The following is a 24,792-nucleotide window of genomic DNA, read 5'->3' as shown; positions in this document are numbered from 1 at the left end:
TCTGGTCACCCTACTGTTGTCCCCTACTGATGTGTACTTAAACGTTAAATGGAATAAAATCATAGGGGAGACCTCAGGTCACCTAACGTAATCCATAAATGTTATACGCTTATATATCATATATCGCATAAAATTGCAGTTAATGTTGCTCAGCACCCACCCTCCATCCCCTCTATCTTTTCTTATACCCATCAGATGGTTATTCCTTTTAAAAAGTTGTTTGTTTTACACTTTAAAGGCTTCACAGTATTACGATTTATTCTATTTTCACTTTACGTATGCAACGCACTACATTTTGTAGCGGAGTAAACAGGCCCGATAGTCGTGAACTGAGCAGGGGACCTCAGGGCCTAGTTCAGCGTACGTTTTATCCTTCTGCCCATGTTCAATCTAAAACCGGAAGTACGAGTTCGTAAATTTGAAATCTCGATCCCGACTCAAATTTGACATCGGAAAGAAAAAAATTTGTTTTTCTCAATTTTATTTTTTTTCTGAAAATTCAAAAACTTGAGCGGCGGGTTTGTAAACCTAAAAATAAAAAAATGCTGGCCTAAACCCTAATCTATGTTAATTTGTTCTCAACTTATATTCATATCAGATGTATTTAAAAAAAAGATTAAAGCAACATTTTTTAAGTAAATAGCGGAGTAGACCCCGTAAGATTGATTAAAATGTGTAAGTCAATTATAAGTTTGTTACACAGGAAGTATTTGGAGAAGTCTTCTCGACTGAAAAAAGTCATGCTTATAATTTTGAGGAAACATTTCTGAGTGCTCTCATAATCTTAGTTCTTTCAAACAAATCATATGCTGCATATCTAAGAGCTTAAAATTTATCAGAATATCTTGGGACGTAATTGTTGGCCATGTGTTGTAAAAGGAAAATAAGTATTTAAAACTACGGATTATACAAGAAGGGTGTAGATGAATTACAAATAGAAAAACTTAGTCTTAGTATATTTGGTTGACAATTTTAGGTATCCACTTGATCTTGGTATATGTATGTCATTATGAACACTTCGCCACTTCACCAGACTGTACTTTACACCCTTTACGAATCTGAGAGTATTGTTTATTCAAATAAAAAAAATTGTGTTATCAAATTCACTTAAGATTTCTTTCAAGAATATTGTTTTCCAACTTTGACACATATTATAACTGAAGATCAGTCATCTTTCCAAATTCCAAGTTTGTTGCCATCAGGAATATCTCTTATGTGGCTACTTGCAAGCAAACTATAATTTGATAGATATCAGCATATGTTGAAAAATTTTATCCCCTCCTCTATCTCTACCCGTCTCTTTTCTATATGTTTTATCGTTAGGATAAAATCAAGGGTTAGCACTAACAACTATAATTTGTTTAATATTATATCATGTGGCACGTCAAATCTTGAAATCTTCAATGTTTTTTATTCAAACTGAACTAAAAATACTCTTATTCAATAAAATGTGATTAAACATTACATGATGACCTTAGATGTCTCAGTACATAAAAAGCAAGAGTCATGATGAAATATCAGCTGATTTTTTTTTCTAAATTTATGCAGGTTTACTTATAAAACTAGAAAAGATTCAAACATCAAGCAATCAAAACATTTGGAAGTATATCAAAAGTAGAAAAAAGCAAGAGTGAAGCTGCTTATTTAAAACTGACGCCCACTCGATGTTGAATATTACAGACTAATGACTTTTTTTTTAAATTTTGGTATCAAAGATCATACAGTAATTGGATTTTTATATAATAAGAAGATACTGTATGAGCTTCAATAAGGGTTTCCGTGATGGGAAGGTCGTTGGTTTGGGTCACGGCCGCGACTTTCCAAAGTCGATGAAAAATTAAGCAACATTTTACCAGGCATTCGGCACTTGAAGTGAAACTTGTGGCTTCTCTAATTAAGGCCTTAAAAACTGAGGCCCAGTGCCTCAATAGGCACTAGTACGAAAATGAGTCCTCACTGCGGAATTGTCTTGAGCACCTAGTAAAGGTTTTAATTTGAAGACCTTCACCGGTATACTTATATGTAGAATGATAAATTTTCTAAGGGGTCGTAAAACAACAATCAATCGATTGTTCTATCAGTCAGGGTTTTAATATTAATTTTACATTAGCAAATGTTTATTATCCTCTCCGCTCCTCTTGAAAAGCCGGAGGATATATAGTGATCTGGATGTCCGTCCGTCTATACTTACGTCAATCTGTCTGTTACGCTTTGGGTAACCCATCTCTTATCTTCTTTTTCCACTGAATTATTTCTAAAAAGAACCCAAACTTTCACATAATCTTTCTTACAATTGTAATTGCGCACCTGTCTTTTCACTTTCTAATCCGAAACATATCTTGGGGTTCGCATGGCAAAATATGGATACTACCATTCTTCCAATAACATTGAAGGCTACCTATCTCTTATTCGCAACTCCTCTTATACGACTAAGTTAAATTTAATGCTATGTGGCAACGCACTTTGAAAAAATTACGCACTTTGAAAAAATTTTTCAAAGTGCGTTAATTTTTGGGACCAGGTTAACGCACTTTGAAAAAAAAATTTTTTTTTCAAAGTGCGTTAATATCGACCATATTAACGCACTTTGAAAAAAAATTCTGCATGGCTTAGTCAATATTCCGACAAATCTCAGGTATGATAAATTATCATTTGAACCTGATTTGATACTTTTTGTCCCCTGCTTGAAAAGTGGGGGATATTAATTTGGGTCTATCTGTCCGTCCGTCCGTCTAGCTGTCCGTCCATCCGTCTTTCTGTAACGCTTTCGTTTCCACACGATATCTCGACAACCCTTTGAGCTTTTGCAATGAAATTTAACATAACAGAATCCTTGTGGCCTTAGGAAGACCCCTTTTGAATTTGGGGTCAAAAGGTCAAGATTCAAGGGCGTAAAGAACTACGAAGGATAGTATTATTCTTCCGCCTATCTCTAAGTCAATTCTCAAAAGTTAACATATTGGAATGATTCTCAAAATTTTTATAGATATTCATATGAATTTTCATAAAACTTTACTTATTTGGGATACCAAAGAGAGATAACTCTATAATTTTGGCAAAACTTGTGTTTTTCACTATAGAAATCAACGGAAAACTGAAAATATTTTTAAAACATCTCCCCCCCCCCCCCCGCGAAACAAAAAATCCTTGTTACAGGTAATATGGACTGTTATTTAACAAAGTCGTACCAAAGCTTTTTGTGTTTCACCGCGGAGGGTCGGGGACATGTGTTTATAGACAAAACACTAAAAAAAAATGCTTATTTTCACCAATTTTAAAGCTATTTAAAACTAAATAATTGCATTTTATTAATTTATATATGCTTTATTTATTTGCGTAAAACATGAGAAAAGGTATTAGATACATGTTATCATATTTATGATTATTTCGAAATATGGCGATTCTTGAAAGTTCATCACTATATCCCATCATACGTTGCGAGGGGATAATACTGTTGTCTATTTCTAAAATATAAGTCTAATTCCTTTTGTTTCATGAAAAATTTTTCAAAGTGCGTTAAATGTTTACATGGTGTAAAATTATGATGTACAGTCTTAACGCACTTTGAAAAAATTTTTCAAAGTGCGTTGATTTTGTCCCAAATTCAACGCACTTTGAAAAAATTTTTCAAAGTGCGTTAACCTGGTCCCAAAAATTAACGCACTTTGAAAAATTTTTTCAAAGTGCGTAATTTTTCAAAGTGCGTTGTAACAATGCTATTTTCACAGATTCTTTATTACATAATGCCATTGAACACTTTTATTTTATATTTTGATCTGACACTTATTTAAAGTCTCCAAAAGCAAGAGATGGACTTCACCAATATAATTATATTTGAGTTGGGGGTGACATTTAAGTAGGTAAGTGCTCACAGTACCTCTAGTTCTTCTTGTTTCAATGCTCTATTATGATAAGTCAAACTATCGAATAAACCAGAAATATATTCTCCTTTAGATGTTTCTCTTATCAGAGAGGCGTTCAACCTTAAGCTAATTAAGTGTTGTAATATTCAAAATACTTCCTCGTCGAAGTACATATATACACAAAAAGTTAAGGAAAATGATTTCATTTTGATTTTTGGATACTTTGAAAGATGCATACATTTAGTCAACATAAACATACTTTTTTATTTGAAAGATGATTCCGACTTTAGTTCTCTGTGTCCTGTTTTACAAACCCGTGACTGGATTCTGTCCTGAGCCGTGTTACTGTGCAAATTATTATGGGCCTTATACTGGGATATTTATAAACTGCTCTAGCAAAGCATTAACAGAGATACCTGCCAACTTCCCAAAAGACACTTGTCAACTGTAAGTAAATAAAAGTAAGCATGTCTTCAGATTTAGCTATACTGTGGGGATTTTAAGATGTTCGTATCGACTTAATATTAAACGATTGGAAAGGAATGCATAATCAGTAAATTAAATATTATTTAAGAAATAAGGTATCATTTTTAAACATCTATCGGGCTATAAATACGGGTCGGTCACGAGATTAAATTCCATAAAGCCCGAAGGGCTTTATGGTGAATTTAATCTCGTACCGACCCGTATTTATAGCCGGATAGATGTTTAAAAATGATACCTTATTACTTATATTTACATTTGTGACTAATTCATACTTTATATTTGCCTAATTGTGACTTTTAACGTGTGAAATGCATTATTTTTTCAAACCCAACGGCATGTATATAATTCACTGAACGCGCGTCGACCCTTTATTACGTCACTAAGAAATTACGTCAAACGATTATCCATACGCACATCTATGACCTCTTGACCCCATACCTGTATTTATACAGTTATAGATACGCATTCCTTTCAGTAGTGTTATATAAAGGAAAACATTTGCAAATGTAAATATAAAGAAATGGTTAACGTTTATTTCTCCTAAGTTTATATCATTTTTTCGCTGTGGTCTGCTGTGCGTTAAAATGTAAACATTTTCAGATTCTTCTATATAGCCCCTGAACCGATCCAGCCACTTTTGGCATAGACTGCTATAGGCGAAGGAGAGTAACATTGTAAAATTGAAGGGTCCACTGGGTTTAAGGGGTGGGTCTAAAATTTTAAAAAAATCTTCTTTACACCTGCACATTTAGCAGTAAATCTCTTGACATCATTGCGAAATTTTGCATCAAGACATCTTCCAAAAACTTTGAAATTCATGGCCCAGGTTAGGGGTTCCGGTGCTAAGACACGGCTCTGATGGTTCTATATTGCAATTGAATTAACTATTTGAAAATCTTCCCCTCTGCTCCTGTGTATTAAGCAAACAAACTAAATACAAAGTTATGAAGAGCAAGGGTTTCATGGTCCTTGGTATAATATAGGTTTGGCATACCTACACGTTAAGAAGAGAAGTAATTCGAAAAGCAAGTGGTGCATTTTGGCTTTGTCAATATTGACAGCATCTATTGTAATTGAAATTGCTCAAAATTGTTCGCTCAATTTTACATAAAATGTATTATGTCACAGCTGCTGACTCCTCCGAAATAAAAATTTTCATTCATGTATTCATGTACTTTTCAGTTGGGACATCTATTATACGCATATAAATAGACATGAGCTTTGAAAAATGCAGAATTTAACAACATATATTTTTACATTAATGGTGAAAAATATATTTTGAAAGTCTTGATATGTAGAAATATTATTTGGTGCTATATTCATGTATATATATACTTCTCATAAGTTGACTCACTGGAAAAATGCATATGTAAGAGAAAAAATCGTTTCTAATAAACTTTGCATTTTTTTCTATTCCACACCTGTAATCTTGACTTCATAATATATCATACACTTTTTGAAAACAGCATTCCCATCCACTACGTATATCTCACATTAATAAATAATACACAACATTCCAAACAGCTGAAATTGTTGAGACCCTTTTTTTCAACGACTGTAAGGTAAAAGAAAAAAAGTAAAGTTTGTGTTAAATTTAAACTTATAAAACTCAATAAAATAAGTAAAATTAGTATATTCACTAAGTTTGTTGTGTTTTGTCAGCTGCAAACTTGTAATCATGTACACTCAATAAACTAGTTGCAGAAGACCTTTTAAATTATCTTAATTAATAGAAATAAAAAAGCCTATCTTAACATTAATGAATGCGTGTGATTTTTGTCTTAACTTATTTTAGATACCTTTCTGGCAACAACATATCTACGATTCAGGGAAATGCTTTTAATGGTCTGTCAAATATTCGGGACCTGTAAGTATATCTATGCCCTCCATTTATCTTATGCTAGACAAATGCCTGTATTGTAAAGAATGTGTGAATTGTAAAGAATATATATATATATATATATATATGTAAGACTCCAAGGTCCGATGGTGACGCCAAAGTCCGATGGTCTCGCCAAACCCCGATGGCTCGTTGTCTTAATGGACGCCAAAGTCCGATGGTCATGCCAAAGGCCGATGGCTCGTTTCCTATGAGACGCGCGACGCTAAAGTACGATTGTCTGACACGCCAAAGTCCGACGGTGCGGAGGAACAATTAACGTTTATGACATCATAATAATCCGACGTCATGACGTTGTTCTGCATTCAAAATCCGTTGATTCAGTATTCTTCACGCATACATTTTTACTGATATTGGTTTTTGGTTTCGCCCAACAGAGGTAAATTAGGGTTAGTTCTCGTACACCATTCGGGTGATAAGGGTTAGTCCTTGAACACTAATGTGTTTCTTCGAACCTACCCGGGAGATTTTAGGGTTAGTCCTCGCACACTATTGGACTGATTTAGATTAGTCCTGCACCCATCTATGATGTCAAGGTTAGAGTTGATACTCATTGCTCCACTGACAAGTCTTAGTTTCGCACCTATATCCAGAAGACGAGAGTTAGTCTCTGTATTTATTATATTTTGCATTTATTTATTGGCATGGCGTGGCATCGCATTTTAGCGCAGTAGTACTATGACGTCATAAACGTAAATTGATTTCTGCGCCATCGGATTTTGGCGTGTCAAACTATCGAGATTTGGCGCAGAACATCGGACTTTGGCGAGACCATTGGACTTTGGAGTCCCATCGCACTTTGGAGTCCTCTCTCTCTCTCTCTCTCTCTCTCTCTCTCTCTCTCTCTAAACGATATATAAATATATAACAAAAAGTCTCTCTCTCTCTCTCTCTCTATATATATATATATATATATATATATATATATATATATATATATATATATATAAAACATTTTTGAATAAGGTTTCCTATTATATCACAAATGTAATAAAGTTCGCTATAAACCCTGAAAAATGCCGAGTCACGCCGGAAACAGTTATGTCACCCACGACAGAAACAGTTATGTCATCCTTTCGATCACATTCACGTGTTTTTACGTTAGGCATTTTAGTTCGGGATCGAGATGTTATGACGTCGGTTGCAAAGCAAGAGTAAACAACACAGCGTATTTCTAAAACGTCAAGAAGGCATTTTTGGATGATTGTGTACATTTTAACGATTTTGAATGATTTTAAATTTTCTTTTGATTTTAAAAATGTCATATAACATATACCACATGGCTTCTCGCGCGACTATACCAGAATATTTGACCCGAGGTGACAGGAAAGCCCTGGAGTGTTATGTCACCCGATGATGCCGAAGGTATAATATATACTTACAGGGGTGGCGGAATCCAATTGTCATTGGATTCTCGTTGAGAAAATTGAAATTTCCTCAACGACAGAGTGATATAAGTTATTTCATTATTGTTTTAATTGATATTTCGAAAATCTGCTATTAAAATTATCATCTCTTATATGTAAAGTAACTTTGTCGTACATGCACTATTTATTGTTGTCTAAAATACAAAGGCGTCAACTGAATAAGTTCGTTGTCGCCATATGTTTTATAAATTAGTAATGTTCTTTAATTAAGAATCTAAATTGATTACGAGATTGATACTAACAGAGATGAAAATCAAACCAAAGGTAAGCAAATATATTTTGAAGATTAAAGTTGAAAATCAGAAGATTGCCACACTATGTAACCAAAGAACCATCGCGCATTTGATAGGCATTTCGCCTACTTTAATAGTGATTTCTAAAGTAAATTGTTTAACCAACAGTTTGTCATACAATCTTAGTTTATATATTTACAAACCAAATCATACTAAACTGATATTTAAATCTTAATAATTCCATCATAAGATAACTATAAAAATCATACAGTCTGCATAGAATGTATAGTAAATATTGATGTATCAACCTCAACGATGACAAACAGTTGCCAAAGACCATCCTTAACCGAAAAAAAAAAAATCTGAATAATATTATTTAGATAAAACTGCACTTCATTGCATTAAGATAATTTGAGTTAAAGGTGGTCTTCATATTGAAAAAGATGAAAATATGAATCCAATTTTTTTTCTCATGAAAAATATGGAGAAAACGAATATTAATCAAGCTGAAAAGTTCATTAAACAATAAAAATGCGAACAGAACAAACCTCCAAAATAGAAACCAATTGGCATACTTGGGAATGCATTTAATTGTCTACAAAGACTATTGATTCTGTAAGTACAGAATTTCTAACGTAGGTTACTGCACATGAATCATTTAAACCAATCTTTTATCACTGTTTAGAATTCGGAAATCCCTCATTTGAGTTCTTCATGTTATGAATGAATTCCCATATTCGAAATGATCTTTCAGACATTAATATGGGAACAGTCTAACTCATCAATTAAAAAGGGCATTGCCACAGTTTCATCTAAAAATATTAAATTCCCCATTTTTAAATACTTAACAAAGATATTTTTAATAATCATGAAAAAGTTGACTTTGTCGAGTAATAGAGATAGATCTTTAGCTCCAAACCATCGTTATGTAAAACAAAGTCCATGTCATGTGTTTGTATACATAGGCGAGATATATACTACTAGGTGTTCGTTTAAGGTGGAATGCCACACCAATTTTTTATTTTATAGATCTTTGAGTCTTCCTTTTTAAACAATGTTTCAGCACTGAAAGGTCGATATTAGCTCTTAATTATTTCAGATTAATTTTTGTGTATTTTTTTAAAGAAAATGAAAAAAAAATATTTACATCAAAATAATTTGCTTTCTTGTAAAATTTTTGCTGTAAATGAATGCATCACATGAATACCTAAGAAAATATGTAAAGAAAGTCTGGTTAGACTTTTTAATTTTTTTTAAAAAATTATTTTATGAAAATAAAACACATTTTTTGTGAATATTTTTTAAACCTATGGTTAAAAACACCATAAAACTAGTCACAACTAAGGACAACATGTTTGTCAATCATATTTTTAAAAGAAATTGAAACGAAATTGAGAAATTTTAGTGAAATTATTTTTTTTAATATTTGGACCTAACCCGATAAAAAATAAACTGATCCCGATCAAAATTAACACAAAATGAATAAAATGCTATTTTATTGCCTCTTCATATATTCACAATGAAGAAATCTATTTTATTGTCAGGTTCTATAATGTTTTAACCCTTATAACACCTAATCAGACTAGTGTTCTTAGGAAAATGTTATTTATTTCCAATAATTGTACAATTTTGGTCGGGATCGGTTTAATTATGATCGGGATTGGCCAAAAAAAAAAAAAATAATAATTTCTCTAAAATTTGGCTATTTCGTTTCAATTTCTTTTATAAATATGACTCATGAACATGTTCTCCCCAGTTGTGGCTGGTTTTAAGAAGATTTTAACCACAAGTTTAAAAAATATTCACAAATTATGTGTTTTATTTTCATAAATAATTTTTTTTAAAAAAAATTTAAAATCTATACCAGACTTTCTTTACATATTTTATTAGGTATTCATGTGATGCATTCAATCACAGCAAAAATTTTACAAGAAAGCATCTAATTTGGATGTAATTAATTTTTTTCGTTTTCTTTGAAAAAATACAAAAAAATTCATATAAAATAATGAAGAGCTAATGTCGGCCTTTCAATGCTGAAACCATTGTTTAAAAAGGATGACTCAAAGATCTATAAAATAAAAAGTTGGTGTGGCATTCCTCCTTAAAGCCAATTTTTCCTATACAAATTCATTCTTAATACCATAAGACAGTTTCCAGCTATTTGAAAAACCTCGCTTTGTTATAAACATGATGTTTTTATGTAAACAAAATTAAGGCACAATCCCTGCTAACATTATGAAGAATTTAAAGTTATGTATCTCCTTTGTAAGTCAACATATGATGTTAAGATTTTTGCTGATCATTAGATTTGACTTAGTTAGAAATTAAAAACGTAATAATTGATAAAAAAAGATCTGTTGAGACTGTGTCCATGTCCTTTAAGGTAATGTTTTGATTTGATATATAACATGCAATAAAAACCCGTGAATTGACTATAGTTCTTTAGGATAGGAATTCCGATAGAGAGACAGATAAGTAGACGTATGTGGCAACGCACTTTAGAAAAAATTACGCACTTTGAAAAAAAAATTTCAAAGTGCCTTAAAATTGGGGCAAAATCAACGCACTTTGAAAAACATTTTCATAGTGCGTAAAATTTTGGACACACTCAACGCACTTTGAAAAATTTCTTCAAAGTGCGTTAAGAGTGTATATAAACATTTTGTACCATGGGGACATTTAACGCACTTTGAAAAAAAAATGTGTATATAACAAAAAAGAATTAGACTTAGATTTTGGTAAATTGGTGAAACAATTTGTAATTATTATATCTTTCGAAAAACGTCTTTAATTTACATGCACTCATTTAACCTCATTAAAAACAAGGAGAAGACGAGTAGAAGGTCTCTAAGCCCAACTTTTGTTTTCCTACACATAGTACATAGACGTCGCGATCGGTAGCAAATTAAAAGTGGGCACCCCCCTCCACTGTTTTTGCACGTGCTCCTGTGTAAAAAAAAATAAGCGTTTAAAGGTATTGTTTTTAATACCTAAAAATTAAGAGCATGTGGTCAGGAAAGAAATGTCAAAGTTTTGAAAAATTTTTCAAAGTGCGTAATTTTTCAAATTGCGTTGTAACAGACGTAGCATATTTTGAAAACTACGATGCTCTTCGAAAGATGCGACGGACGCGATTCTACGGCGATCTCATGGCGTTTCCAAGGAGATCTCTTGGCGATTGACTGCGATTGACTGCGCTTACGAGGAGTTTTCACCTCTTGTTCACGGCGTTTTATACTCATTGATATATATTCAGAAAGAATGTAAAACATTTTTGTTTAAAGATTCAAGTTTCACGATGAAAAGACTTCTAATCATGCCAGGAAATTTTCTCAATAATTAAAAATGTTCTATTTAAATAATTAAGTACTAAATTATAAATAGTTCTATGATTAAATTCCTTTATCAATTTTATCGGTTCAGATGTGTTGTAAGATTTTCTTTGGTTTTATTATGAATGTAAAAAAAAACACTCTGAAAAGTTTTCTACAAAATTTAAGTGAAACAACAGAACAAGTTCTGTTGTAATTTTCTCTTCCATTTTTTTCACTTATTAATAGATGCACTTAGTGCAACATATACGTTGGAATTATTGCTGATCAAAATATGATCTCATTGCTCTTGTTTTATGAGCTGGCTGACAACGTTAAAACAACGCCGTGAAAACACATTGTGATCGCTTACGGACGCTGTAGAAACGCCATGGGATCGCAGTGATAACTCCGTGCTATCGACGTGTAATCGCAGTCGAAAAAATCACAAGACGATAAATCTCATTAGAAGCGCCGTAAAAACGCGATAGAAACGCAGTGACATCTCCTCGGACTCCGCGACATCTCCGTGGAAGCGCAGTCTACTATCACTGCGTTCGTGTCGCGATCATGTGCGTCTTCACGGCGTTGTACCAAGTTGTTGGAGATCTCACCGCACTGTTACGTCAATCATACTACGTTTCTGCTGCGTTCTTATTAGACCGCGATCACATGGCGCGTACTTTGGCGTCCCCTGGCGTTCTAGGAGACCGTACGCGACCATACGGCGTTCAGTGGAGATCTCGCCGCGTTGTCACGGCGCTGTAGGAGACTCTACCGAAATCACCTCGGTGTTTTGCATTTTTTGAGAATGCCGTGCAGTCGCCGTAGGGACGAAGTCCCGGTGTGACAGGGGTTTAACTAAGATAGAATAATATTGTATTTCTAAGACCGCCTGTCTAGCTTTCTGTAAACATTCTTATTTCAAATTCTACTCCTCCTACAGTTTGGGTCTAGTTTGGCAGGCACACAAGTAGACTACACTAAGATACATAATTCTGTGTATGGGTCTTTGATTTCGATAAAAGGTGTTGCCGTGGTTACTTAAAATAGAAAATTATGTGAAATACATTTAAAATGCTACTCCTCCCACAGTTTTGGTCTGATTTCAATATATCTTGGCAGAAAAGTAGACTACACTAAAATACATAATTCTGTGTATCGGTTTTTGATTTCGATGAACGGTGTTTCCGTGGTTAGTAAAAATAAAATTTCTGTCAACTATCTCCTCCTAGTTCTGTAAAATTTTATTAAATGCTTACGTACAAGTGTTGTCTTATTGCAATCTTGCCATAAAAAGAGACTAGATCATGGATCTTTATTTTCTTTATTGCTTTTGTGAAGTTTTATATATTAACTGCTACTTTTCTCTTCCTAGATTATAAGTGAAAACAAGTAGAGCTTCAGTCTCGACAGAAACTTTTGGGTCCCATTGTCCTGTCAAAAATTATATTGAAAATTTCTGGTGAAGGATTTCCCCACCTACATATTACCTACCTATTACCTACCGACCCGCAAAGAAGAAAGTACGGTATGAACAAAAATCCGCCCAGTCCCAAAATCTTATTAAATTGTTCTAGAAACATGTCGAGAGTGACCATTTCCTATGTCATTTTAATTTTTGTTATAATCTCAAACCATTTCTTCAAGAGACCTCTTCAAATATAGGTAGTTTTCGTAAGAAAATAACGCTATGATGTTATGACGTCGTCAACTTGGCGTTATCGAATTTCAACGTTTTAACGTTTCAACTTTTTAATCCCGATACAGGGCCAAAAAAGAAAATAATTTTGAAGTAAAAAAAATTATAGCTTACTCATCTGTTCCATTTATGAACTACTCTTAAAATGTGGAGCGAGTTCGCTGAATATAAAAATTAATTTTCTTTACTGGAAATATTGTTGGTCATTGATTTTGCTACTTTTTGCGAGAAAAACGATTCATCAAGAAAGTCAATGGAACATTTATAGCTTGAATTAGTCTATAATTCCAATTTTTTGCTCACGGTGAAATCTTCAAGTTCCGAAGAACAATATATCTTTCTTTTATTCACTTTGATTTTGTGTGTGTGAGGGAGGATGTGTGTGTGTGTACAGTATAAGTTTGTAAATAGAAAATAAACACGAGGACATACACCAGAGATATACGACATTATTTGTGTATTATTTTGATGGTTCTAAATGAAGACGGCTATCTTAATTTGACTTTTGTTGATAACATGTATATATAAATTGACCTAAGACAATTTTCAGTTTCGGCTTTTTTCTTTATGAGAAAACACATGTATGTATACATACAAGAACATTTTTTTACTATATATACAAAAAAAGAACATCAGGATATTCAAACACGAAAATCTTATTTCGTTTGTGAGAGGGATGTGTGTGTGTGGGTGGGGGGGGGGGGTGGGGGGGGTGTTTAGATTCGAACTCCAGCACCAAAGTTTTTTTCCGAACACCAACACTTTCCCCAATTATTTAAGCCTGTACTGCAACATGTCTGTGGAAAGTGGGGAGGGGGCTTAACCTACGCAGCAGTGTCCAATGTCTTTACTAAGTCTATCTTTGGGGAAAAAAAAGTGGGGCCCGCCCGGTTCCGACGCCTATATGGATCTCTTTAAAAGTATGCAAAACATTCAAAAGAGTCTTTTTTATTAAATAATTAGCATTGTAAATTCCCCCTCTGATAAGTTGTGTGAAATCATTAATCCACCCTTTATATGACATATGACATTGACATTTCAGCATTATTGAATCACATGTTATGCACATACTTTAATTGCAGACTTATGAGTCATCATGTTTATTAACTGCAGATCTGTAGCTCTCCGAAAAATATATATTGATAGACCAGAGAGCTACAGTGCCACCCATCGAAAAAACTGTATATTTATTGCGCAAAAAAAAAGTGCGCTCGGTTCTTGATTAATTCTTCCAAATTCTTACCTCAATTGCAAAAAAGGGAAGATTTCAAAAAATTCCTCTCTCCTCTATCAAGTTCTCTCGTAGTTGACATCTGAACGACGAATATCGGTCCGAATTATCTTTGAAACCAAAATGAAAGTATTACGTAATAAGCGAAATGTTCGATGATTATCAGGGTCAGGAGGACTATTAACAACAATTATGAGGAATATTTTGTTGTCGAAAGAGTAAAAGAATATGCTAAGAACACACGGTTAGTAATATTTTGAGATTACAGTTTTAAAAACATGGAGAAATAAATTGACAACTGAGCGCACTTTTTGGTGCGCAATAAATATACAGTTTTTCAATGGGTGGCACTGTAGCTCTCCGGTCTATCAATATATATTTTTTCGGAGAGCTACAGATCTGCAGCTACAAGTTTATAAAATGCAAGTATATCTAATCTTGCAATTGGTATTTTTAACAACTTGCGTTAAATTTTTATTTCAGATCTTTGTTATGCTCCGAAATTTGGAGCAAAAACGACATCTAATTTTAATCAGATTCCCTTGATGGCAAATAAGGGCGGTCTTCGCACGAAAAATTCGCAAGAGGTTAAACATCGATATATCATTAGTGCTTTATTATTAAAATGCGGGATATACATTCTTCCGAGTTATATAACACTTGTAAATAAATCTCTTTTTTGTATAATTCTGATTTGAAACATAAGTTGTCATTTTAATTTGGATTAATTGAGGATGTAAATTCAAACTAAATTTTTAAACAATATAAAGGATATCTGAGCTAAAAAAAAAAATACGCGATTAAGTGTAGATTAAGATGATACTTGCTATCTGCGTGCAAATTAATTTTTTTCAGGAATTTGAACTTTGATATTCCCAAGTTTCTGTGGGTTAAATTGACGTTAAACTGCATCTTATATTTTTTATCCGATCCGGAAATGAATGTATATATACATGTGTTATTGTTTTAAATCTCGAATATCTATGAAACCTGATTGATTTATATTATTGTGTAAATTACAGGAATTCAGATCTTTATTTAAAGCTACAAAAAAATAGAAAGATCTTTTTAATTTTATTTTGTCTGTACGCCATTTATGACTTTAAAACAAGGATTCTCAGGATTTAATGAATATGTTCTTTGCCAACACTGCATCTAAATCTAACATTTTTTCACAGCACTTATTTCAATGAATGTAAACATGAAAATATACCTTTACAAGATGATGATGAAAACTTTCTTAATGGATACGGGTTAATAATAACTAAGTTTATTAAACATTTACTTTTTTATATCAAAGGGAGCAGTGAGTCGGAAATGTGTTACAGCTCTTTTCCCCAGACACAAAAAAAAAATTGATGAAAATTGGGACTGATCAGAAGTGGCAATATATCAATAAGGGCCGCCACGCTTACCATTTTTTACTTTGCAAGGAACCGATAAAAATGACCCCCCCCATTTTTTTTTGCAATAATTTCATCGAATCCCTCTCATCCAAAATGCCCCCCCCCCCCCCAAAAAAAAGTGTTTGAATTTTCTTGTTAACTTACGTCGCTTCCTAACTCCGTCGTCTTTTGATGTTTCGGGATCCCTGACAGAAAATTAATTACAATCATTTTTACCAGGTGAAATATAGGCCTTTTTTCGTTAATTCATCGTGGGATATAAACATATCTTAAAATATAGACTGGTGCATTCAAAAGTTTATCGAGATCGCAAAATAAGCAACATATATAGAGCGTGAAATTAAATATAAACATTTTCAAATATATACATTTGTGGTATCTCTCCATTATATAAACATACAGAGAGAAAATATCTTCAATTCTGTATGAAGTTTGTCAGAGGTCAGAGGTCAATACGTGACCTAATCACACGGCGCAATAATATCTACAGGTACATAAATTATAAAATGACCTGCTCTAGTTGCTTTTCATGTATAAAAATGAATAAAATAAGCAAGTAAAATGATAATTATTTTATTTTAAATGTAAACAAATATTTCATACAGTTGTTGGGCTATCGATTCAACCTGTGTACATAGAGAAAACTAGGAGCCTAGCGTTTGTTTACATTTTTCTACACTTTTGTCAGCTGCACAGTCTCTAACGTTCATCCTTATTTTTTGGATAGACCTTTGGTTAAATTTTCATGATAAACTTTTATTCTATCTTTAAATTTTACTCACGATAAATATGTAAATCTGTTGGAAAATATCTTTGCAATCATGCCATGAACAGCTGCCAAACACCTCGGCGTTTTCGTAATTCAATGTAAAGCTGTCGCCAGTGTCTCCGTGTTTATCAGTGTTTTACGACAAGTGTGCCTTTAGTTACTGAAACCGTGGAATGTTTTTGATCAAAATGCAAATTAACTTGCTCGGACAAGTGTCTCAGTCCATCGGATCCATCCATCTCTTTCCAGCGACCGAAATTCCTCCAACTTTTTATCATCAAACTTCGGACGTGTTTCTTGTGTCTTTAAAGTTTTCAGCATCGATTATCATTTTTCACGAATAAAATATTCCCAGACAATAATCTGTTCACTGTTACTGATCACAAGTAGCCTTTCACAAAATATTCCCTTCGAAATAGATTCCTTAGCCTAATGAATTCGAAGCGTAACCGCCATGCAAGCCGATTTACACCTTGCGTCATTTTTCAAAATCTACGACGGGCGGTTAGTGCAATAATTTAAATTCGAAAATATTCAATTGTCTGTCTCAAATGTATATATAAGTAATAAATAACAAGTTTATAAACTTCAATGGGAATTGAAGTGGGTCGGTACGTGATCAAATCTTCTGAGAAGGCCTTCGGCCTTCACAGGATTTGATCACGTGACCGACCCACTTCAATTCCCAATATATACATTTGTGGTATCTTTCCATTATATAAACATACAGAGAGAAAATATCTTCAATTCTGTATGAAGTTTTTCGGAGGTCAGAGGTCAATACGTGACCTAATCACACGGCGCAATAATATCTACCGGTACATCAATATTAAATGACTTGCTCTACTTGTATAAAAATGAACAAAATAAGCAAGTAAAATAATGATTATTTTATTTACAATGTAAACAAGTATTTCATAGTTTTTTGGTTATCGATTTAACCTGTGTACATAGAGAAAATATACCCATAGAAACTAGATCTATAGTCTTTGTAAGTTTGTTTACAAGTTTTATGTCACTTTTGTCAGCTGCACAGTCTCTATCATTTAATCCTCATTTTTGGGGTAGACCTTAAGTTAAATCTTCATGATAAACTATATTTTTTCATTAAATTTTACTCACGATAAATGTGTAAATCTGTTGGAAAATATCAAAGCATCACAATCTCGTCACGAACAGCTGATAAACACCTCGGCGTTGTCGTAGTTCAATTGTAAGCTGTCGCCAGTGTCTCCGTGTTTACATCATAATTAGCCTATACATTTAGTTATTGTCAGAAATCGTAGATTGAATGTTTTTGATCAAATTTAATACTTGATTGCAAATTAACCGGCTCGATCAAGTTTTTCCATCCATCCATCCCTCACTTTCCAGCGACCGAAATTCCTCCAATTTTTTTATCAGCGATCTAGGCTACAGACGTGTTTCTTGTGTCTTTTCAGCATTGGTTATCAATTTTCACGAATAAAAATATCCCAGACAACAATCTTTTCACAAGTACTGATCACAAATAGCCTTTCACAAAATATTCCCTTCGAAATAGAATCCTTCGCCTGATGAATTCGAAGCGTAACCGCCAATCAAGCCGATTTACACCTTGTGTCATTTTTCAAAATCTACGACGTACAGTTAGTGCAGTAATTAATATTCGAAAATATTCAATTGTCTGTCTCAAATGTATATATAAGTAATAAATAACAAGTTTATAAACTTCAATGGGAATTGATAGTGGGTCGGTACGTGATCAAATCTTCTGAGAAGGCCTTCGGCCTTCACAGGATTTAATCACGTGACCTACCCACTTCAATTCCCATTGAAGTTTATAAACTTGTTATTTATTTCTTAATTGAAGTTTATAAACTTGTTATTTATTTCTTAAGTATCGTTTTTTATATTTTTAGTCTGGCCGCTGGAAGGATATATTATGTATCCGTATAGGCCTATTATCCGTATGTCGGTGCCGTATATATGTACGTATACATGTGCGTTTATATCAGAATGCAACCATGTATGGCCTTGGAATATTGATAAATATGAACAGATTTCACTAAGAATTATTTTGTTTTATATAGGCTAGTGTTTTGAATAAAAAAATAAAATATAAGAAATTCAAACGAGATCTATTGTGACGTCATCTTTGCGTTATTACGTAATTTATTCACATCTGCTGATGGTAGCTTTGAACTCTCTCATTTCCAAAATAAAATTATACCGTTGGCATAAAAAAAGAAGCCCGTTTTCTTCTTCTGTGCTAATTAATACGATTATTCAATTGATCTTTTTTTATTTAGCGTTTTCTTTGGCTCTTTATCCTTATCGGAAATATTTGTCAGATGCAAGTTAGGCCTACACATCACAGGGCCATCGTCATCTGCCTTATTATCGTTGCATATTTTCCAGTTTGTATGCTATTTTTTTGACAAATAGACTTACATGGAAAATAAATATATTGCCGATGCATGAAGTATTTCTTTATTAACATTTTTTTAATGAATTATGGTAATATAATTTCACATAAATAAAATAACTTTCAATCCGCCACCGGAAATAGTAATATAAAGTCAAAATAAACATACTGCACATTCCTCGAGCAAAATCTAATCCCTGTTTTCATACGTCTTTCATCAAAATGTTTTGAAATATATGTGTTTAATTTTGCTCGAGGAATGTGCAGTATGTCAATTTTAGAAATATCTGTTGAAAAAAGTGGAAAAAATAGCAATTTCCGGAAAAAACGGATCTTTAAACGTGGTGTATACGTTTAAATAACGGAGTGTGGAAATTTTGCTTTGCATATTTTAAAACTACCAATCTTCTAGTACATGTACATAGTTTTTATAATTTGGCAAACCTGTTTATTAAATTACAGAAAATACTGGGCCTCCGTATAATAACTAACGTACTTAATTCTTTTACCCTGACTCGAAAGAGGGCAGGCGAACATTATTTTAAAAATGGCTCAAAGGTTTTTTTCTTCCTCGAAAATAATAAAGAGTGACCATATAATCCATACCAAGAACCTTATTTTATTTTTTTCTACATTTACATTAGAGACCTAACCAGCAACAGAATAACTAGCATACAGGTGAATGCATTTAATGGGCTGTCAAGATTATGGCATCTGTAAGTATAGAAGTTCTAACTACTGTGAATCACTTAAAGATCTCTTTAATCACTGATTGAAAGAAAGACATTTCTCATTCAGGTTTTTCAGGTTATCGTTTTGATTCTTGTATTTTAGTTATCTTAAATGACATGGATATTCCAACATTATACGTCATCAATGTAGGTAGTGATTTGATTTAATATACAATGTATAACATATAAAATGAATGTTGTTCTTAATAAAGGGTTTCCGACTGTGTGATGACAAAATAGAGGTAGTGTAGTATGTACATTGAGATATGGCTACACGTTTCTTCTTTAATACATCTTTTATTGAAGGAGAAGTAAAAATTGTGAATCGTGACAAAGAGTTTTTTCTTTGATAAATCTCTACATTAAAGGAGAAATGAGAAATGTAAATCTTGACATACATGTAGAATAAATATTTCTTTTATAATTATCTACATTGAAGGAGAAATGAAAAATGTAAATACATGTAGTGACAAGGTATGCTTGTTTCTTTGATAAATATCTACATTGAATGAGAAATATATATATATAGATAAGTGACATAGCATGCTTATTTCTTCAATAAATCTTAATGTAAATGTAAATGTAATGTAAATGTAAGTGACATATTAAGATTATTTCTTTGATAGATATCTACATGGAAGGATAAATCCAAAATGTGATTAGTAACATAGTATGCGTAGTTCTTCGAAAAATTTCTAAATTGAAAGAGAAATGAGAAATGTTAATACCGATGACACATAGTATGCTTGTTTCTTTCATAAATCTCTACATTGAAGGAGAAAAGAGAAATGTAATAAGTGTGAAATAATATGCTTATTTCTTTAAAAAATCTGTGGTTTGCTTATAATCATAAGCATGATAAGCTTACATGTGCCAGTAATAAAGACTCTTCGTTACCAGGATTAATAGTTTGTTCAGTTTTAAGTAATTATTTCATAGTGAGGGATGCCATGTTGTTCTTCCTAAGGTAAAATAATAAAGGAAAAGGCTTTAATTTCAAATATTTAAATTTTTCTACGTGTATTTGTCCATTTATTTGCCACGAATTCTATTTTTGACAAAAAAAATATAAGAAATACAAATAATGTATTCCTTAAAAAGAAAAAAAAAACTAGCCGCCAAAAATGATTAACTTTTTAAAACAGATTACTTTGTCCTATACTAGAGATGAAAATTTAAGAAAATATACCTTATTTTCTGAGACAACAATGATAAAATGGTACACTGTACTTACTTCATCCGAAACAAACCTAACCATAGTCAGCGATAGACGTTAATAGTGCTATAAAAGTAAAAGACTTTATAGAATACGAATTTTGTAGTTTTAAGGATGAATTCTTCTGATCATTTTACCCCAAGTGGGTCTTCGTACTTAAACATGTCGTAAAATTTAAACAGTTAAACTGAAAACAATTCACAAAGGCCTAAGAAAGTCGACAATTGAAATTGACATGATCGAGAGGGGAAAAAGACGGGATCGCCCGTTTCAAAGCGACAGGAATGCCGAATGGTACCCCGTTAAAAGAGCCAACCGACAGAAATTTTAAAACATTAAAAAAATTGCCGATATCACAATTAGGCCTACATGTACAGGTACATTCTCGAAAGCGGCGCCCCAAACATGCCATCCAAGAGCGCCAAAGTGTGTGGACGACGTTCCAGTAGCAGTGAAAAAAGTGAAAATGTAGGTTTCCAGTGCTTTCAAACTTATTGAAAATAGCAATGTTTATGCATTAAAAATTCAAAAGTTTCAAAATACTTAGTATACTGTCACATCGCAAACTCATACATAGCATTAACATGTAACATTTATGTAACGTTAGGCCTAAGGGATCTCAAGATGCCTGCAGACGACAACATTCGTATAATATTTTATTGCAACTTTAGCTCTTAAGATATAATAAATTTCCTTTGATACTGTAAATGCAGAATATCTATCCCAAATTTATAGACATACCGTAAGAAAATAATAAGAAAACATCTATAATTTTAGCTGTTTACATTCGGTAAGAAACTATAGGTCGCATCATTCTATGGCGGTCTATGCGGGTTAAAAAATGGAATATTTCTGAAACACATATAGAAATTATTTGAGTCTAAACCACTGGCTTTGGTTCATAAAAAAAAAGTCAGATAGACCCAAATAATAATTTTACATTTTTTAACAATGATATTACCAGTAAATTATAATTTTTTTTCTCTAAAATTAACTTTTACAGGTTAGTCTTGTTTTCACAAAAACTTTAGAAGAGAGCAGGATTCTAGAACCACTAAAATCAGATGGAGAACCATGCAAATCAGATTGAGAAAGTGGGACTGGATATGACAGATCCCAGGGCCGGAGGCCACCATCCAACTCCATACACCAGGACCCAATCCGGAACCCGCAGGGCAAGAGAAAAAGAGGACATCCAACAAATTATAAATTAAGTTTTTATTTGTTAAATGATTACTTTTTGTTCAAAGAAAGCTTTTCTTAACAAAAATGCAAATATTACATGAAATTATCACACTAATTTTGAATATGTGGTGAATAAAACACATTCTTTGAAGCCTAAATGCCTTGATTTATTTTCATTAAATGCTGAAAAGAAATAGGGGGTGGACATATAAAAAATATCAAAACTTTCTTATATGTACAGTAACCCCTACTTTTCATGATATGAAAAGGAACCATATTACCTTAAGAAACTGTACAATAATTTTCTGAAAAAAGTTTAATTGTAGAAATGTTTTTTTCTTGTTTTTCAAGCAATTTTATAGGGAAAAAATTGCCTAAATTTGACACCGGTGAACAACATTCTTATGTACAAGTTCTTTAGTTGGTGTTTATTTGCTCCTATTTTGCTCAAAAATTAAATTTGCAATACTTCCAAGTAAATTTAAACCAACTTAAGTTTAAATTGATAGTATGTATAAGTTTATATGGTCTTACAGCGTTTTTAGTGAAATTTCCCGTGCTTTATTTTGGCCTATGTTGGAGGGGTTGAATCTCTCTTAGATGAACACTAACATACATTTTTCTTGTTTTTAAATTATTCCTTGGATATTACACTTTAAAAAAAAATGAGCTTGTGGAAAGTTTAATGCACTTTTTTTCCCCGGGTATCAGAAGAATACATCCTTAAATCTAATTTGATGCAAGGATCTTAAGACAGCATTTAAACACGTTTGGTTTTCGTTTCTTTCATGACCACATTTAACGATAGATGCCTGTCTCCAGTAGGTAATACACACCCCCCCCCCCCCCCCCCGTATTGATTAAAAAATACCAGAGTTTATGTTTTCATAGTCGTAAATATATATAAACCAAAAAATGAAATAGATTTGAAAATTCATAGAATCATTGGGGCATACAAAAAGCATGATGAATGTTTAGGAATTAAATCCACAATTATTATATTTACCATATCTTTTTGATTGAGAAAAGTGTTTGATAATTCTGCTTGTTTATTGAATTGTAGATCAAAGAACAAAGATTAGAATTCATGACAAAAAAAATGTTCTGACCTTTTCAAAATGTGTGAAGTCAAATAAAATCTCTCTTCCTATACATTGATATATATTTACTATATAAACCAAACAAGACATTTGTTTGATTGTTTCTTTTTCCTTTACATTTACATTAGATACCTATCTAACAACATAATAAGCAGTATACGGATGAATGCATTTAATGGTCTGTCAAATGTAACTCATCTGTAAGTATAAATTTACTTAAAGATCTCTTTTATCACCGCAAGCTGATTGAAACAAAAAATTCCTTATATTTAGAAATTTAAAAATTAGAAATGAAAATAGTGACATAGTATGCTTATTTCTTTGATAAATCCCTACACTGAACATGTTGAAGAAGAAATGTACATCGCGACATAGCTTGCTTATTTTCAAAAGCATAATAAGGTTAAAAAGACTCTTTTTACCCGGTTTTAAAGCTTAGTCAGTTAAACGTCTATTTCTTTCTACGATAAAATAACTAAGTACTTTAATTTTTGCAGGTATTTGTCCATTAATTTGCAATTAATAATAATAAAAAAATAGTTAAAAAAAATAAAAATAAAGTGTTCCTTCAAAGGATATTAAAAAAAAACTCTCTTTGATAGTTCTGCTTGTTTATTAAATTGGAGATCATAGCACACAAACTTATCTTCATTAAAAAAAATACAAAAGTAAGAATGGATGACACAAATATGTTCATACGACCTTTTCAAAATGTGTAGAGTCAAATAAAATAGTTTTTCTTTTCCTCTACATGAATAAATATTGACTATATAAACCGGATCAAGAACCTGATTGTATTGTTTTTCTCTACAATTAAATTAGGTACCTATCCAACAACAGCATTGCAAGTATACCGGTGAATGCATTTTATGTTTTGTCACGACTAATGCTTCTGTAAGTATAGAAGTTCTTACTTAAGGAGGATCTCTACACCTGTTAAATATAATTGATTTTTGTTGCATGCATTTGTTTCTAATAATAGGCCCAATAACTGATAAAATGATAAAATTAGGTTCAAAAGTATTAATTTTCACTTTATTTTTTGGAAATATTTAAAATCATTCTATATTTTTAAAAGCCTAGTGCTTTACATTGCTATTCAAAGTTTAATGTTATAAAATATTGAAATAATAACCAACAAAGTTACAGATAAAATCGACATGAATTTTATTTAAATTTACAAAAATAGACAAAAGAAAATCTAAAACAGAATTTTCTTGAGAATAGCTTGTTGGATTTCCCCCAATACCTGAGAAGATATATAATATTAGAGGGTTAAAACAATGAGAAAAAAAAATAGAACAAAATTGAAAAAACTGTCAAAAATTTCAAACATCACAAAAATTCAGGTGTGAAAGATATGCTTCAAGAGTGGGCTCAAATACCTTAGTACTGTTTTTCCATATACTTCAAATAAACTCTACTAAAACTTGCACAAGATTGAAAAAAAAGACATTGAAAGAAGTTCGTATTGTATTGTTTTTTTAAATGAATTTAAGTGAAAACCATCTCGTTACCAGTCAAAGACCAAGACATGTATTTTATGAATCCATAGTATTGAGAAAGGTAGATTTACTTACCGCTTTTATCCATCTTGCATTTGTTATCCAGTGCTAGATATAATATGACATGTAAACATGGTAAATGGCCAAAGCCGGGTAAAAGAAAGGCAGGTTCCTATAACCAAATTCACACTTAGTTTCAAAGCTGCACGTTTTCCATACAAACAGCTGAGTCATACAAAATTTCACTACTGTCGAATGTTTTTTTGATGTCATAAAAGTTTAAATTTCACCGGGTATAACCAGACATTTGGATGTATACG

General features: G+C 32.3%; 1 long non-coding RNA gene across 1 annotated transcript in view; it reads left to right on the top strand.

Moving 5' to 3' along the window:
• Positions 1-4,234: 4,234 nt before the first annotated feature.
• Positions 4,235-24,792, top strand: part of LOC134234489 (uncharacterized) — a 46,191-nt gene continuing 25,633 nt past the window's right edge. The window contains exon 1 of the long non-coding RNA XR_009985183.1: positions 4,235-4,310. This is a non-coding gene — a long non-coding RNA (uncharacterized LOC134234489). The remainder of the gene's footprint in view (positions 4,311-24,792) is intronic.

Source organism: Saccostrea cucullata, unplaced genomic scaffold, assembly GCF_032062105.1.
Source record: "Saccostrea cucullata isolate Sc308-1 unplaced genomic scaffold, CSIRO_AGI_Scuc_v1 ctg3694, whole genome shotgun sequence".
Taxonomy (NCBI): Eukaryota; Metazoa; Mollusca; class Bivalvia; order Ostreida; family Ostreidae; genus Saccostrea; species Saccostrea cuccullata.
This window is presented reverse-complemented; position numbering and strand designations above follow the sequence as displayed.